This window comes from Squalius cephalus (genome assembly GCF_949319135.1).
Source record: "Squalius cephalus genome assembly, chromosome: 3".
NCBI lineage: Eukaryota > Metazoa > Chordata > Actinopteri > Cypriniformes > Leuciscidae > Squalius > Squalius cephalus.
Window position 1 is genome coordinate 5268260 of NC_137124.1, and position 15480 is coordinate 5283739.

The 15480-nt window shown below is 36.6% G+C and overlaps 1 long non-coding RNA gene across 2 annotated transcripts; it reads left to right on the forward strand.

Moving 5' to 3' along the window:
• Positions 1 to 666: 666 nt before the first annotated feature.
• LOC307155374 lies at positions 667 to 4250 on the forward strand. 2 transcript variants are annotated; one of them, XR_013820493.1, is made up of 5 exons: positions 667 to 932; positions 1595 to 1686; positions 2117 to 2155; positions 2320 to 2353; positions 3139 to 4250. It is a non-coding gene; the product is annotated as an uncharacterized lncRNA (long non-coding RNA). The 2 variants fall into 2 exon arrangements; XR_013820494.1 differs by lacking the exon at positions 2117 to 2155 and having other exon boundaries at positions 756 to 932; positions 3139 to 4244.
• The last annotated feature ends 11230 nt before the right edge of the window (positions 4251 to 15480 follow it).

Below are 15480 nucleotides of genomic sequence, written 5' to 3' on the forward strand. Positions count from 1 at the left end.
GGACATTAAAGTCAAATCATGTCCATTTTGACGTCTTTAAATCAAAGACCATGAAGGGCTGAAATTAACATAAACTGTTGATTAAACAACTCCAAAAACAGCTTTGCCATCTTCTTTATCAGTACCGCCGCTCCCTAAACGCAGAGTACACAGTTTACTCCCAACTCCCAATGAGGGCATTGTTCAAAAAAAACCCTTACACCCCGTATTAATAATTTAAAAAAAATAATAATAATAATAATATTGTCACCATTTTCACAGATTCACGTTTTGAAGTTTACACAGAGATGATGTAAAAACTCTTTTTTCAGAAAGTTTGCGTTTTCAGGCCACCAAATGAACGGCCAGAACTCATTAAAAAAATTCTGTTTTCACTTGAAAACGCTGACGTGTAAACGGCCCATAAGTTAATAACTAATGATTCTCACTGTGGAAATGAATAAATTAAAAACGTACTTAAGCTGGACAATAACTTTATTCTAAATCTGCTGTACAGCAAAAACAATCATTGTTGCATTAATTTCTGGTTATTACTGTAAAACGGCTTTGTAAAAAGCTCTATATAAATAAAGGTGACGAGACTTGACTTGCAACAACAACAAAACCAGATCAGATCAGACACACTGATATTCATCAGTATAATAAGAAAAACTACCAGGATATTTCAGGACACACTGAAAGAGTTTGCTGGAAAACTTTGCATAAAGTGAGAGAGAAAATAAACAGTTTCAACCAACCAAATGCAAAAGAGGAACGGGATAGTTTCGCAATAGTAGACCATTATAGTGATGTGTAAGTCTGTTGTTCCTTGGAAACTCAAATTGAAACGAAACTCAACGAAACTTGAAAAGGGAAAATAAACGGAACATATAAATACGAGCAGTATTTCAGTCAGAGCGAATCCCTCTTCAGACGCTCTTCACTCACTCCAGGTGGGCAAGAATATTCATACTTCTTTATTTATAGAAAATTATGATTATATTCCTATTACACACATATGGTTATATATATTTTAGTTTTTATTTATTTCACTAGTGTAGTTTTTAGAAATTATGCAACTTCATTAAAACTGACTAAATCTCACTATTTTTTTTCTGCATGAATTAATTTAGTTTATTGATTAGTTCAAAATAAACATTTTAATTAAAAAATATAAACTAATAGGATCTTTTCAAAAACAACAAATGATTTGGAAAGAAAACCGTACAGACAGTGTGTGGTTTTAAATAAAGAAGTGCTGTGTAACTTGTGTATCTCGGTGCTCTTTGGGTTTAGGGATGGTTCCACTCTTAAGAAAAAACAATCCAAGGCACTTGAGTAATTTTAGAAAATAAAAAATGTCTTTATTCTTTCATGGCGAGAATATCTTTGTTTCACCTGCTGAAGCAACAAGAAGTGACAAGCAACGGCACACCTACATGCTGGGCCATGAGCCAATGAGCCTTCATCAGGGTGTGAGATGATGTGATGAAGGCTCATTGGCTCATGTACAGTAGGTGTGCCGTTGCTTGTTACTTCTTGTTGCTTCAGCAGGTGAAATAAAGATTGATAACTTTTGAATTGTAGATGTTTTTCTCATGGTGATTTTCCTCAGTGTGTTTGACAGATCTGAACACACACACAGACTGGTGACCTTATCAAGCAGTGTCTCTGATCACAGTGTTTGACATCATCCTTCAGTCCAGCGTGAGTCTCCATTTCATTTAGCAGTTTATGAGTCATGGCTTTTATCTTTGCATCATGGATGAATTAATTTGAAATTCTTTAATTTTCTAACATTGATAATATTTCCTTTACTTTATTGTCACGTCACTGAACAACCTGATCTTACAGCAATTCGTATGAATTTTACGAGGTGGATAATTGTATGAATTAATACAACCTCACTCGTACGAATTTGCAAGATTTTTACTAAATCGTACATATGTTAAGAGTTTCCCAATCGTATGAATTAGCCGCCTCATACTCACTCTACGAATTGGTCGTACACTTGTGTCGATGACAACGCCTATCTCACAAGGAGTGAAAATATTTTATGCATTGATCCTTGCAGGAATACAGAAATCAGACTATGACGTACATTGAGTTAAAGTTATCACTTTACTTCTGTTTGCAGCGGTTACAGCAACAGACATGGGATCATGGTGGTCTTCAGGTCAGAACACACACACACACACACACACACACACACACACTTGTAATACAAACACGACACCTAGTGGTTACTCCAGGATACTACAATACTTCTATCACAGCACTATATATTGTTAGATATGAATTATTAGAGTAATCTGTGAAAATGCTTAATGTCTGGTACAGGTGAAGTGAATCGAGCAGAAGAGATGTATCAGCAGTAAGTGTTTCTTGTTCAAAGCTTTGACTTTATCTTTATTAACTTTATAATCAACTGATTATTATCCATATGAGTACATCATTTACAACAAGGTTTCATTTGCTAACATTAACTATTATTACAGCATTTTATTCATCTTATTTTTAAAATCAAAAGTTACTCGTGAAGTGAACGAGGGAAGTTAATATGGACAGTGTAACTTATACTGTATTCAGCAGCTCCTTAAACCACAACAGAACATGATTGTGTTCACATTTCATTCACACACACACACAACTCTATATATGAATTAACTTATGAGATAATAATATAATACTTGTCTTGTAGATACTTTAAGCCGACTGTTTTTACATAGATCATGCTATTATTATCATTATCATCAGTGCATTTTTAAAATATTGTATTCAACATCCCAAGCATGAACGATGCATAAAACACATGATTGTAGTTCAGTGAGTTGAACTAGCGCAGGTTCTGCCAGTAAAGGACACTGGTGTAACGTTAGCAATGATGTACATCTGAGACGGAGAGAAGTTATCAAGAGAAGGACATAAAACTAGAACACAGCCTCTATTAGCCAATGAATTAACTAATGTTAACAAAGGAGCCTTTATTGTGGAGTTTATAGTGTTGTTAGTTTGCTATAGTGCAAAAGTACAGCATGACAATTACAATGTGCATAATGCTTAATATAATATGTGCCATTTGGCTGTTAAACCATAAAACAGACAAAACAAATATCCAGTGCTGTCTACTTACAATTTATTTTTAAATATATATTTCAGGAGACTTGTAAACGAATTGCAACAAAGCATTAAGGGACTGAACTCAGAATTTCAGAGAAATCATCAAACTCTCACTGATAAAATGAACGACATCACTAATACAGGATCAGCAAAAGGAATCGCAGACATACTGGGTTGGGGTTTGACTTTAACCAACCGAATGATTCAACATCTGAGAGCAATTTATAACACAGTAAAACAGATTCAGCAGATGAAGGATTCTGTTCAAAATAATGAAATACTGAGAAGAGCGAGATCCGCGAACATGGGGAGAATTTATACAACTCTCAAAGTGCATGTGGAACTAGAAGGAAGAATCAATCATCTAGTACAAGATCGTGATCATTACAGAATCAATCAACAAAACGAGTCTCAATTTATTTCTCAGATGAGAAAAACAGCGGTTCAATTTCAGGAGAATCTGAAAGAAATTAGACATGCCAAAGAATATATTAACTTATTATTTTAAAATCTGTTTAGAAATGATTGAACTGATCTGTCTGGTATTATTATCAATAATACTCTAAACTGAATTTTAGAAGTTTACATATTCTGGGATTTTCTACTGTAGATCTGATGTAAACTCTCAGATTACAGCAGAGCTTTTCTCTTATCAGAAAATAGTGACGAAAATGAAGTCAAATGTACTTTATTTCTTACATTGAGTTTGTAATATGTAAATAAATTACTCTGGTTGTCATATGGGTTTTTGTAAGATTTTATTTTATGTTTGATGAGCAACTGTTAGCATGTTTAATCAAACTTTTGTTCTTGTTTTTATGACCGTTGATAAACGATGTTTCTCTTTGTAAATGAACCACTTGCTCTGGAGTTTAGATTCTGTTTATTTCTTGAAACTCTTCTGGCATTCATTTTAATTGCTCTTTTTGTTGTATATGTTACTGTTTTGTAATGTAATGTAAAATCAAATCTGTAATCATGCTTTCCCAACTGATGTAGATGTAAGACCGAAATATCCATTACAAAATAAATGTACATCTGATCTCACCAACACATTCACCAAACTGTGTGATCTTTTATAAGCATATAGAAAGATATTTGAAATAATCTTTTAAGAGGTGACATGAAGTTAAAATAAACCAATTTTTGTTTACAATATTCAATCTTGTAACTGTTCTTGGTGTAAGGGTTGGTTTACTGAAAATGCTAGGTATTTTTTATTCATTATTTAATAACTGACTTGTATTGGACTTTTTCACTATATCAAACAGATTAAAACTTAAGGCATATCTTGTCATAATAATGTTCTCCATTATTAATTAGTATATTAATCAGTAACCTTTTTGAAGAGGAATTTATGTAATGAAATAGAAGCAGGGACTATAGACTGAAACATGAACTATAGACTGAGACCTGGAATGTTGTCTTCAGCGGGATTAGATCCCGGTGTCCTGGGCCCAGTTTTTCAAAAGTAATCCAGTGGGATTTCGGATCACGGATTGGATCAAATCTTGGAAATGGGTTTTTCAAAAGCAAAAGAGGGATTCTGAACTAAGATCAGAGCATGTAATCCGATCTTACATTTGATCTGGATCAAACCTGCCCTTTGGGTTTTTCAGAACTTTTAACTCGGTTTGGGATCTATTTGATCCAAAAAAACAGGATTATCCTGATCCCAACAGGGGGTAGGATTTCAAGGTGGATTCCAGAAAGAAAATGTAGTAAAACTTTAAAATTGATCAAAAATACAACATTTGTATCATGTAATATACACACACACTCATATTTTTATTTTGCTTTTGATTATAGCTTAACTGTTAAAGTAGGCTGATACATTAGACATTAGGCTACATATTAAAGGGTTACTTCAGGATTTAGCATTAAGCTTTGTATTAGTAGAAAACCTGTAGTATTGTCGAATTACCATGCTTTCCACCCTCATATCCCCCTGAGAGGAGAGATTTATGTATTTTTTGTCTGGAAAAAATCCTCCGATGACGCAAAAATCGTCATTTTGCGTCATCGGAGGATTTTCTGGCCAGAGGCTAAAGACTACAGCCAGTAGAAGGCGTTGTTCCGCATGTTTTCAGCCCACCCATACAGGGTGGGATCTCATCTCACTCACAGAACACAGTGTCAGCTTTGGAAGCTAAGCTAGCAGGCTCTTGTTCTGTTGAGAAAGCTGAATAGTAGGAGAAAGCTGAGTAGTAGGAGAAAGCTGAGTAGTAGGGGTTACCATCCTCCTTTTCCCGGACTTGTCCGGCGGACGAGATCGTTCAAAATGTCAGGGATTCAGCTTTTGCGTTCTGCGGTCGCCATTCATTGTTTACATTGTTTCAATCTAACTGAATTCATTCCGATCGGTGAGTCTGAATGTAGTGTTTACATGAACGCTAAACAAGTCATCGGTTGATGTGCGTTTTACCATTGCTAAGAAAATTCCCGCTCCTCCGTGAGAGATGCGAGACCGGCGCGTCTCAGTAATCATGCCACCGGCCTCGCGCTGTTCTCCCGCGGCCGTCAGCCTCGTCCTGCTCGCCACAGTAAACATGATGAATGGCGACTGTTGAACGCAAAAGCCGAATCCCGGACATTTTGGGCGATCTCGAAATCACGGGTAAACTCGTCACGGAGACTCACTAAGTTAGTAGCCTAACCTTCTTGTTGTTTTCAACTGTGCTCTCTAACCGGTAGGCGTGGCCTTCTAGGGCAGCGAAGCAAGTGCATTCTGGGAGTTGTTGTCTTTCATCCACATAAGCCAAAAATACATTTTCTGGCTTTTCTCAGGCTAGAAAGCTCCAAATTAAAAAATTTCTTCACATTTCTTCTACATAAATGACCTATTTTAAATACACATTCATCTTCCCAGAGGTGAAGTACCCCTTTAAGCCTTTCGGTAGCCTACTGTAAAGTAAAAAAGAGATTAAATAATCCCCAAACAGCTGTAAAAATCAAACAAAAATATTATATTTAATTCAAAGTGTTTTATCACTGTTTCTAAACTACATTGGCACAATCATAAGAGATGAACCAGTCAAAAGATCTTTGCAAGCAAACACAAAGTTTTTTTGGTGAACGCTATACAAAACTTTTCTGAGAGAACGCAAAAGCATCGAAATATTATTAATAACAAGCACAATTGCTGACAATAAACTCACGGGATAACGTAGGTAGGCTTCAAGACTGAACAAAAAACAATGACAAAAGGCAAACTTAAATGGGGCCCTACACAGGTGAGTATACTCAACAATGATTGCTAAGTACAACAGAGTTTTTGCCAATGGTTTCCCCCTGGTAACTGGGAGGAGGATTGCAGGAAAAAGACCTCCTGTGCCCCCTAGTGACTGGGAGCCAAACTGCTGGTCAAGGCAGGAGTGTGACCCCTAGTGGTTGGAAGACGCATTGCCTGATAAAAGTCTTACAATTTACTGTGTGGAATGTTGAGTTGTTAATAAAAATATAGTTTAAAGAATGTTTCAGGAACATCATTCTAACCTTAAAAAAAAACACGTTCCTTTAACATTAAGAAAATTGGACATTTTAATGTTCCCATAAGCAGAACAATGTTTGGGAAACGTTCGGTTAGCTGTGGAGTTCGTCTCTGCTCTCGAGCTTCATCTGGTGGACATTAAACAGCTGTGATGAAACATGCTTATTAGTCTGATATCAACCATTTTGAGAATTAAGATAAATTTACATTAAAGGGGTCATGAACTGCATTGTTTTTTTTTTTTTTTTATAACGTTTCCTATGGGGAAATGCACTTATAATGTTAGTATGATTTTTCTTCAAAAATTGTCATAATTTAGTAATAAAAGTTATTTCCTACCCTGATTTTTAGCAAATATTACATGTGGAACTCTCTCCAAATCTTTTAGCACGTTTTTACTATTACAGCTCTCAAGGTTATCTAATCGTGAAAAGTGTTGATTATAGCATTATTTTTAGATCTATCGGATTATATTGAGATAGTGGCATGAAAGGTTGCAGTGATGAGCATTGTAGCCGATCACAGACATGTTGAGCGCATGAATGCAGTGATCTCGTAATTGCAACTTGATTTCTCGAACAAATGCTTTCACCAAAACTAACAGTGCAAACATGATGTAAATAAGAGATTTGTTGATTATAACTAGGGCTGAACGATTTTGGAAAATAATCTAATTGCGATTTAGTTTTACCAATATTGCGATTGCGATTTAATATGCGATTATTTTTTAAGCTCTTTATTTTTTCTATTATTCAACAAAAACAAGCAATAAATCATTGTAAAATAGGGAAGGGAATCTTTAGGCACCTCATGAGCCGATCAAATGTTTTTCTTTAATTGATCATATTAATAAAACTTAAAATATTTAATTACATAATTATAAGTAGGCCTACTTATAATAATTACACATTAAAAAACTAAATTAATACAATTTCGTTAATAATTGTAACAAATATAGCTTCAAAACAAATAAATATAAATATATAAATATTACAAGCAATAAACAAAGAGTGCAAATCTTAAAACGTAAAATCTTAACGTTTTAATCTCTTTTGAAATAATAAGATGTGGTTTGTCCTGTCTGTTTAATAACTTAAGATATAACTGACTGTCACATTATATTTCACGTCATAAAAGCATTTTGAGATGCAAACATTTAACCACGTAGACGGAGTCGCTCACAGCCGCATGCAACCGCTCTTCGCAAAGCGCGCGTACATTTGAAATTGAAAGCAGCTTCTGTCGGTGATTTTCATATTTTTAATATATAAGCCAACTGCATTTCAAGACATATGATGCCTTAGAAGTAAAATACCGGCAAAAGATGTTACAAAAGTAACATCACGCAGACCGCGCGTCTCTCGCATCTTGTGCAATGAAGCCCGCGAATGTCCTTGCAACTTCCTTTTCAACTTTTCCGAACTTTATTAAATATCATTTCTTGTAAGGTTCGAGTGGTGTCGTGTGTGTGTGTGTGAGAGAGAGAGAGACAGAGGAATTAGAAGCAAGCAGAATACGGTTGTTTATAAAGCACACGCGTCATCAATCTGTGTTTAAATCTAAGCTCAGACATAAATCTGAAATGATCTTAATCGATACAGAATCGTTGGAGAGAATCTATAACACATATCTCATAAATTAAACATAAACTGTTATTTCCTGTAGCCAGGCCTATATGCGTAGCGTGCCACGTTGATGCTTTATCTGCAACACAGACTCTCGCGTGTAGTGACCAGACTGTAATCGCAGCTTTGTGGTTAAAAAAAAATTGCATTTCATCATTTCGCGATATTATCGCAAATGCAATTAATCGTTCAGCCCTAATTATAACAGGAGTGCAGAACTCAGTCACATAAGCTTGCACAGTTTGAATGACAGCTCCAGTGACGCGTTCTTTGATCTCTCTCTCTCTCTCTCTCTCTCTCTCTCTCTCTCTCTCTCTCTCTATATATATATATATATATATAGCCTATATATATTTATCCTACTAAGAGAAACAATGTGAAGTTAACCTGTTAGTCACTGGTTTGATTTACTGACACATAGACAAAGAACATCTGACTTTACATGAATCATTACACTAGGGCTGACTTCTAATAGTCGAGGATTCGACGATTCGATTCGAAGAGGTCTGATTCGACTATGAACCTCATAGTCGAATTAACATGGGCGTCAGTTTGGTTTGAAATGTGCTGGGGACAAAGACGCATTCGCATTTTCAGAAGGGCTGGGTACAATTTTTTTTTTTTTTTTTTCGCTTTCGCGCAGGTCATGTTTTGAAAGACGATGTCCTGTAGCTTCCTAATGTAAATAAATAAAAATGTATTCAAAAATCTGCTTCACATTTTCAGCAGGGCTGGAGCGGCTGTGGGTTGACTCCACACGGTTCTCATGGGCTTTATAAGTTCTAACGTGAAAAAAGCTTTACGTGGTTTAATGTTCCTAAACAATGATTACCAAATTTCCCTCTCATATTGCTCCTCATAACCACTGAAAATGGTCAAAAAATCGAACCCAGAGTCCAATTATTATGGATGTTATCTGACATTATGCGTTTCTGCTTCACATTTTCAGCAGGGCAGCGGAGCGGCTGTGAGTTGACTCCACACGGTTCTCATGGGCGTGAAAAAGCTTTACGTGGTTTAATGTACCTAAACAACGATCACTAAATTTCTCTCTCATATTGCTCCTCATGTTTATGAAATGTTATGATATATGTGTGATATGTTTTGTTCATCTGGCTTTAAATGAATAAAAGGTATTTGTTACACACCATGTTTTTCTTTTAGTTTTTTTAGCTCTTTTGTTTGAAATGGAAAAAATCTAGCTGCTATCTAAAAAAAAAAAAAAAAAAGGTTCGACTATCAGTCGACTACGGCAAAATCTAACGAATCAGATTCGACTATGAAAATCCTTAGTCGAAAACAGCCCTACATTACACATCAGAAATCACTGATTACATATCAGGCATTAGAATGAACACATTTACTTTCATGTTGTGTCATTATTGTCCAGTCCATATTGTAAAAGTCTGTTTGCAAAGCCTGCGCCAAAATTGCTACTGATTTACCAGAAAACGAATACAAATAAATAATGCTCAACTGAGACAATCACATTGTTGAAAATAAATAACCAGTTTCCTAGCATTAGGATCCTTTGGAAGGTAATGTTATTTTTAGTCCAGTGATCCTATATCACTCTTCTCTCCTCTTCATCTCTAAGGACTGAGGACAAAGACGTAGCCGGGGGGAAGACGGAGCCGAAGGTGCAGGCAGGATGACGTCTGACCAAGACGGAACCGGTGTGACGAGGGAGCCCGGTGGAGCCATTAGGACGATGGTTTCTGGTGGAGCCGAGGGAGAGAGGAGCCAAGGCTTAGCCGACAGGTCGGAGCGATGGATAATTTATAAGTGACCAATATATTGAACTCACCCCATCAACCAGTCCATTCTGCTGGCAGCTGATCCACTCCAGCTTTGATTTGACTTTCAGCGGCTGTCTCAAATTATATCCAGGGCTAGATTTTTGGTCTCTATGCCTAAATAACAGTTTTGGACATAAAGCTGCTGGGGTTCAGTTGTCAGTGTTGAGGATGTCGGTGGTCCGTGTCTTGATGTCAGTAAGTACACTGAGATTCTAATGCTTCAGTCCTGCTGCTGCTTGATTTCAGGAATCCGGAAGTAAACAAGGCTGTGTCTCAAAATCCAGCGAGCGAGGTGACTATTTGCACTGAAGCACGCAACGCACTAAAATGTCCAAAAACCTTGTCTAGTTGGACAGCTTACTGGTTTTGAGCCACAGCGATGGATATTAGGTGGAGCGATGGGTTCTGAGACTGGAGGTGGAGCCAGGGGGTCCTTCTTACTGGGCAGAGCTGGTGTCCTGAGACTCCGAGGCAGATCCTCACAGGATAGTGTAGAAGATGCAGAGGGGCTAAAGAGAACCATCGGAGATGGGGCTGAGGAACTGGCTGTTAGTGGAGGCGGGAAACGAAGGCAGGGAGGGATCACAAGCGACATGGGGCTGGGCAGAACCAGCGTAGAAGCAGGAGATTCAGGGCTGGGCGGAAACAACGGGGGTAGGAGAAACATTCCCAGAGGCCATATAAATCACATCCACAGCAACGGGGTTGTGGTCAGGGCTTTCCTCCATGCCCTCAAACTCCACAAGCACTCCCTCGGCGACGCACAATTTTGCGGGTGTAAAATATAACATTTAACTAGACTAAATTTGTTCATTTTGATGAACGAGAGTCAGTAAAATTAACCGAACTTCCCATCACTAATGGAGAAAGTCCCGCCTTTGGAAATTCTCCCTGCTCCAGGCGGAGTAAATAAATTGCTGGCAGTTCCATGGGGAAAAGGAGAAAAAACTCATGGTATTGGTCCTGTCTTCTGTCAAGGGTGGCTGTGTCAATGAAGCACACGGCGTAGGAGCAAACTCAAATAAATCTTTAATAAATACACAATTAAGTAACACAGGGGTTTTCCCTGTGTTAATAGAAATCCAAAAATGAGACAGGACAAGAAAAAAAGTAAAACTCAGGGCTTATATACACAGACTAAACGAGAGAACAAATGAGTAAATTAATTAACAACATGTGAACTGCATGAGAGGCACAGTCTAAAAATCACAGGGTAAAACAGGAAGAAAAAAAAAGACATAACAGACATGTTACACACAGACTCATATTCTGAATATACTTTTAATATATTATTTAATCAGTCTGTGCCTTTCATCTGAAACTATAATTGCTTGGTTGAGTCATTACACAGCATAAAAAAAAAACTGCAATCGATTATATTGCACACACAACAGCACAATCTGTCAGTAAGGTTTAAAGTGACCACAGTCGTCCTTCTAGCAAATAAAAGTTGCATAATTGTATAATGCATCTGCCTTTTTATACAGTACAGGCCAAAAGTTTGGACACATTAGTAGTAATGTAGTAATGTGTAATGTGTAAAGTAGTAATGTGTCCAAACCTTTGGCCTCTACTGTACGTTTGCATTTGGTTATAAATAGTTTGAACTAAATAGGCTCCAGGGTATGACGAGAATCATCACCACACTGTAAAACATAATTCTTTGAAATGAGTTTTAAATGAGTTTTAGTCAGGTGGACAAGTACAATCATCTCCTGTCATCTTGCAGTGTTTCACTACACATTAGTATGAGTTATAACAACCTCAACTTGAAGGAAAATGGAAAACTTTAAATAATGTGTTCATATAACAACAAAACAGGTTCTATCAATTTTCTGTGTAATGCGCATGTGCCAGAAACTCTACGTCATGATGACATGCTATTTTAACCAATTTGAGACAGACGCGCCATTCACCATTTTTCTGCTCGAGAAGATGAAGGAGCCCATTTTTGAACGATTACAGATGGACTTTATGGACTTTTTGGCAAATAATGACATGAGTAAGTATACCCTGATTTGTGTTTTCTTTAATGTTAATTTAGGCTTGTTTCGTTAGCGCTCACCGTCCACGTTTTGATTTCAGGCCATCACATTTTGCAAACCAAGACAACTTGATTAATGATCAGGAGCCACACGCACTGCCAGGCAATTTTTGCTCGCTAGACACCGAGCTGCTGTCGAGACGTGAGCAGAAAGAGAAGTCATCTTTGACTACTGTAAGTTAATGTTGATAAATAGATAAAACAGTGCATTTAGTGTGTTCTTAATCAGATCTCATTATCGTTAGTTTTTATCATAGAAACACCGAATGATCTGAAGCACCGCTGCCAGTCCATATTTGTGTTTAATATGACAAACATGCTTTTTTATTTATACATGGTAGCAACAACATTTAGTTGTAATTTGTTGTTGTATTATAAAAATGCTTGATTGACTTATGTTTCTTAAACGCTCAGTTGTTGTTCTTTCAAATTACATTCCATATGAATGTTTTTGAGCACGTGCAAATGTAACCCCTCACTGATTCCTTCTTTCGACCTTTCCGGAGAGGACCACACAGAGACGTAGGCTGAGCTCACCCATCGCGTGTTTACTGTGAATATGTGAAATGACACCAAACAGACATGAAATACAGCTCATCCGGTCATGTAACATTCTCCTCAACAGCTTGCATAAGACTGTTTCACCAATTCAACAAACAAAACATCACGTTTTTTCGTAATCAAGAGCTCAGTTTCTTTTTTCTGAACACAGAAAACAACATCATACAAACATTAGTACATCATACCTGGGAATATGTGAAATGACACCAAACAGACATGAAATACAGCTCATCCGGTCATGTAACTGTCAAAAATAAATATACAGTAAATTACATGTGAAAATAAGCAAAGAGAAATACAACGGATACCATGTGCTCCTAATGTACTCAACAGTGAATTGGTATAAAACATCAATTATCCATCAACTCTATATCTCTTATGACTCAAATATGAAATCAAATAATTTTAAAAGAACAATTTTGACCTTAAAGATGAACTGAACTGAAAGATTCAACATTGATAACATGTTGTTTATGACAATTAAAAGTAAATTACACAAAAAAATTTAATTAAAAATATCAATATAGGTTTTTTTAAGCAACACAAAAATTGCGTTAGTTAGTATAAGAACGCTGGCAATTCCGATGACGTCACTGGCATGGTAGGACCTGCGAAGGTATATAGGCAGCTGCAGCTGCAGGTCCTATATACAGACGAAAATGAGTAATTTTAATGGCATGGCATATCTGACTACCACCACACGCCCGGCCCGACACCTTAACTGTAATTATGAACCCGAGCCCGATTTAAACCCGACCATTTTTTAATACGTGGGCCGTTATAACCAGGGGCGGCGCCAGAGAATTTTTTAACACAGGTGCTGAGGGGGTGCTAGATATATTATATAATAAATAGTATTAATAAATGAGCAAACATAGGCCACTTAATATTTAATATTCAATTATTTTAATTATCACAATTAAAGTATTAAAGGGGTGGTTGATTATGATTTCACTTTTCTGACTTTAGTTAGTGTGTAATGTTGCTGTTTGATCATAAACAACATCTGCAAAGTTCCCACGCTCAAAGTTCAAAGCAAAGGAAGATATTTGCTTTTAAAGAAATCATTTTTTAAGGACTACAACAAACGGCTGGTAGGAACTACACGAGCTGAGAGCAACAGCTAATTTGCATTTAAAGGGACACACACAAAAACGGTGCGTTTTTGCTCACCCTCAAAAAGTGACAATTTTAACATGCTATATAAGAATATCTGTAGGGAATTTTGAGCTAAAACTTCACATACACACTCTGGGGACATCAGAGACTTATTTTACATCTTGTGAAAAGGGCATTATACCACCCCTTTAATTTTATTCAATTGAACTAGCACAACATTCAGCATTCAACCAAATATTCTTATAGATGTATTATTATTAATAATGATAATTAAGAATTAATTATTTCAACATAATATCTCGTTATTTCGTAATATGTACATAATATGTATACAGTGTCGGCTGCAAAGATGAAGTTGACGATCACCATATCCGTAGTGAACGCGCCTATAGAGAGAAATGCACATCATGGATTACATAATCAGTAGCCTATTTCTTTTCGTTTTGAATTGTTTCGTTTAAAGACATTTCAAGCTTTCTATATTTCTCATGTCTGTAAGGCATACACTGAGTTTCGGTTAAGTTAGGATGAGATGCGCTCCAGTTAACGTGCAATGCAAGTGACCGCGCGGGCGCCTCCATGATTATATTGTCTGCTATATTTGCTTCTTATTCATTAAATAGAGGCAATTCGTTGATGAAAAAAATATTAAAATTAAGATAGAATTTATACAAAACGAAATTCACTTTAAAGAAGTGGTCAAAATCATGTCTGACCCACTCCATATCTCTCGATATATTGCGCATACTATCTTACTCGTGCTGTTCACTTTTTTTATATTCAACATAGATGAAAAAAAATTAACATTATAATATTTTAACAAATATGAAACTAAATGAGCTTATTTAATGGCTACAACACATATAGTAGGCCTACAGACTCTCTATTTGTACAAATTGCTGCACATTAATTTACTTATGAATTTTGCACAAATAAGTTGAAAGGCATTCGTTTGTGCATAGTAAAACATATCTGCAACATTTATCAAGTTCACGGATAATTGTGCGTGCATTTATTAATTATTATCTTAATGAATAATGCAACAAGGATGAAGCATGTAAACTGCGTTGTTTGTTTATTCAGAATGGAATGGATCGCAAATGGATCCGAATGAAGAAACGTAAAAAAAAAAAAAAGTGAACTCCCTCTGCATCAACAATGTGCCCTGAGACGATGAACATCAGCTAGCTTCAGGGTGAGTAGAGAGGGACATTGGAATCTGTTTACAGACCTGCTGTGGTTTAATTAGCAGCTAGTAAACGCATTATTATCGATCTGTGATATCGTCGGAGACGAGTCATGATTTATTTATACAGTTTATATGGTCGGAGTGGTGGCTAGCTTGTGGAGTTTGACAAAAGTGCTTCCAACGTGTTTAGCTGCTAGCTCTTTACCTAGGTTGGATTATTTGGTATCTAGCTTGGTTTTGTGACTCAATTTCAATTAATGCTGAGTGTGTCAGTCTCAGTTTTGTTGAATGCTATAAAGCCTAACGTTATATGTGCGTGTAAGTGAATATGTACATGTTTTGTGTATGTGACAACGTTACATCCTGCCCTTTGCTTAGTAACTTGCTAGCATGATAACAGTTAACATAGTTCTCTGTCCTTTGTCTGACGTGAGCGTTTCAGCGCCCTGTCTCTGCGGTAACATAGCATCGGTGGTGTTAGTACTTGCCATTGGTCTATCGGTCTGCCCTGTACTGCCTGAAAAGTTTAACATTGACGGAATGGCCTCAGGTTT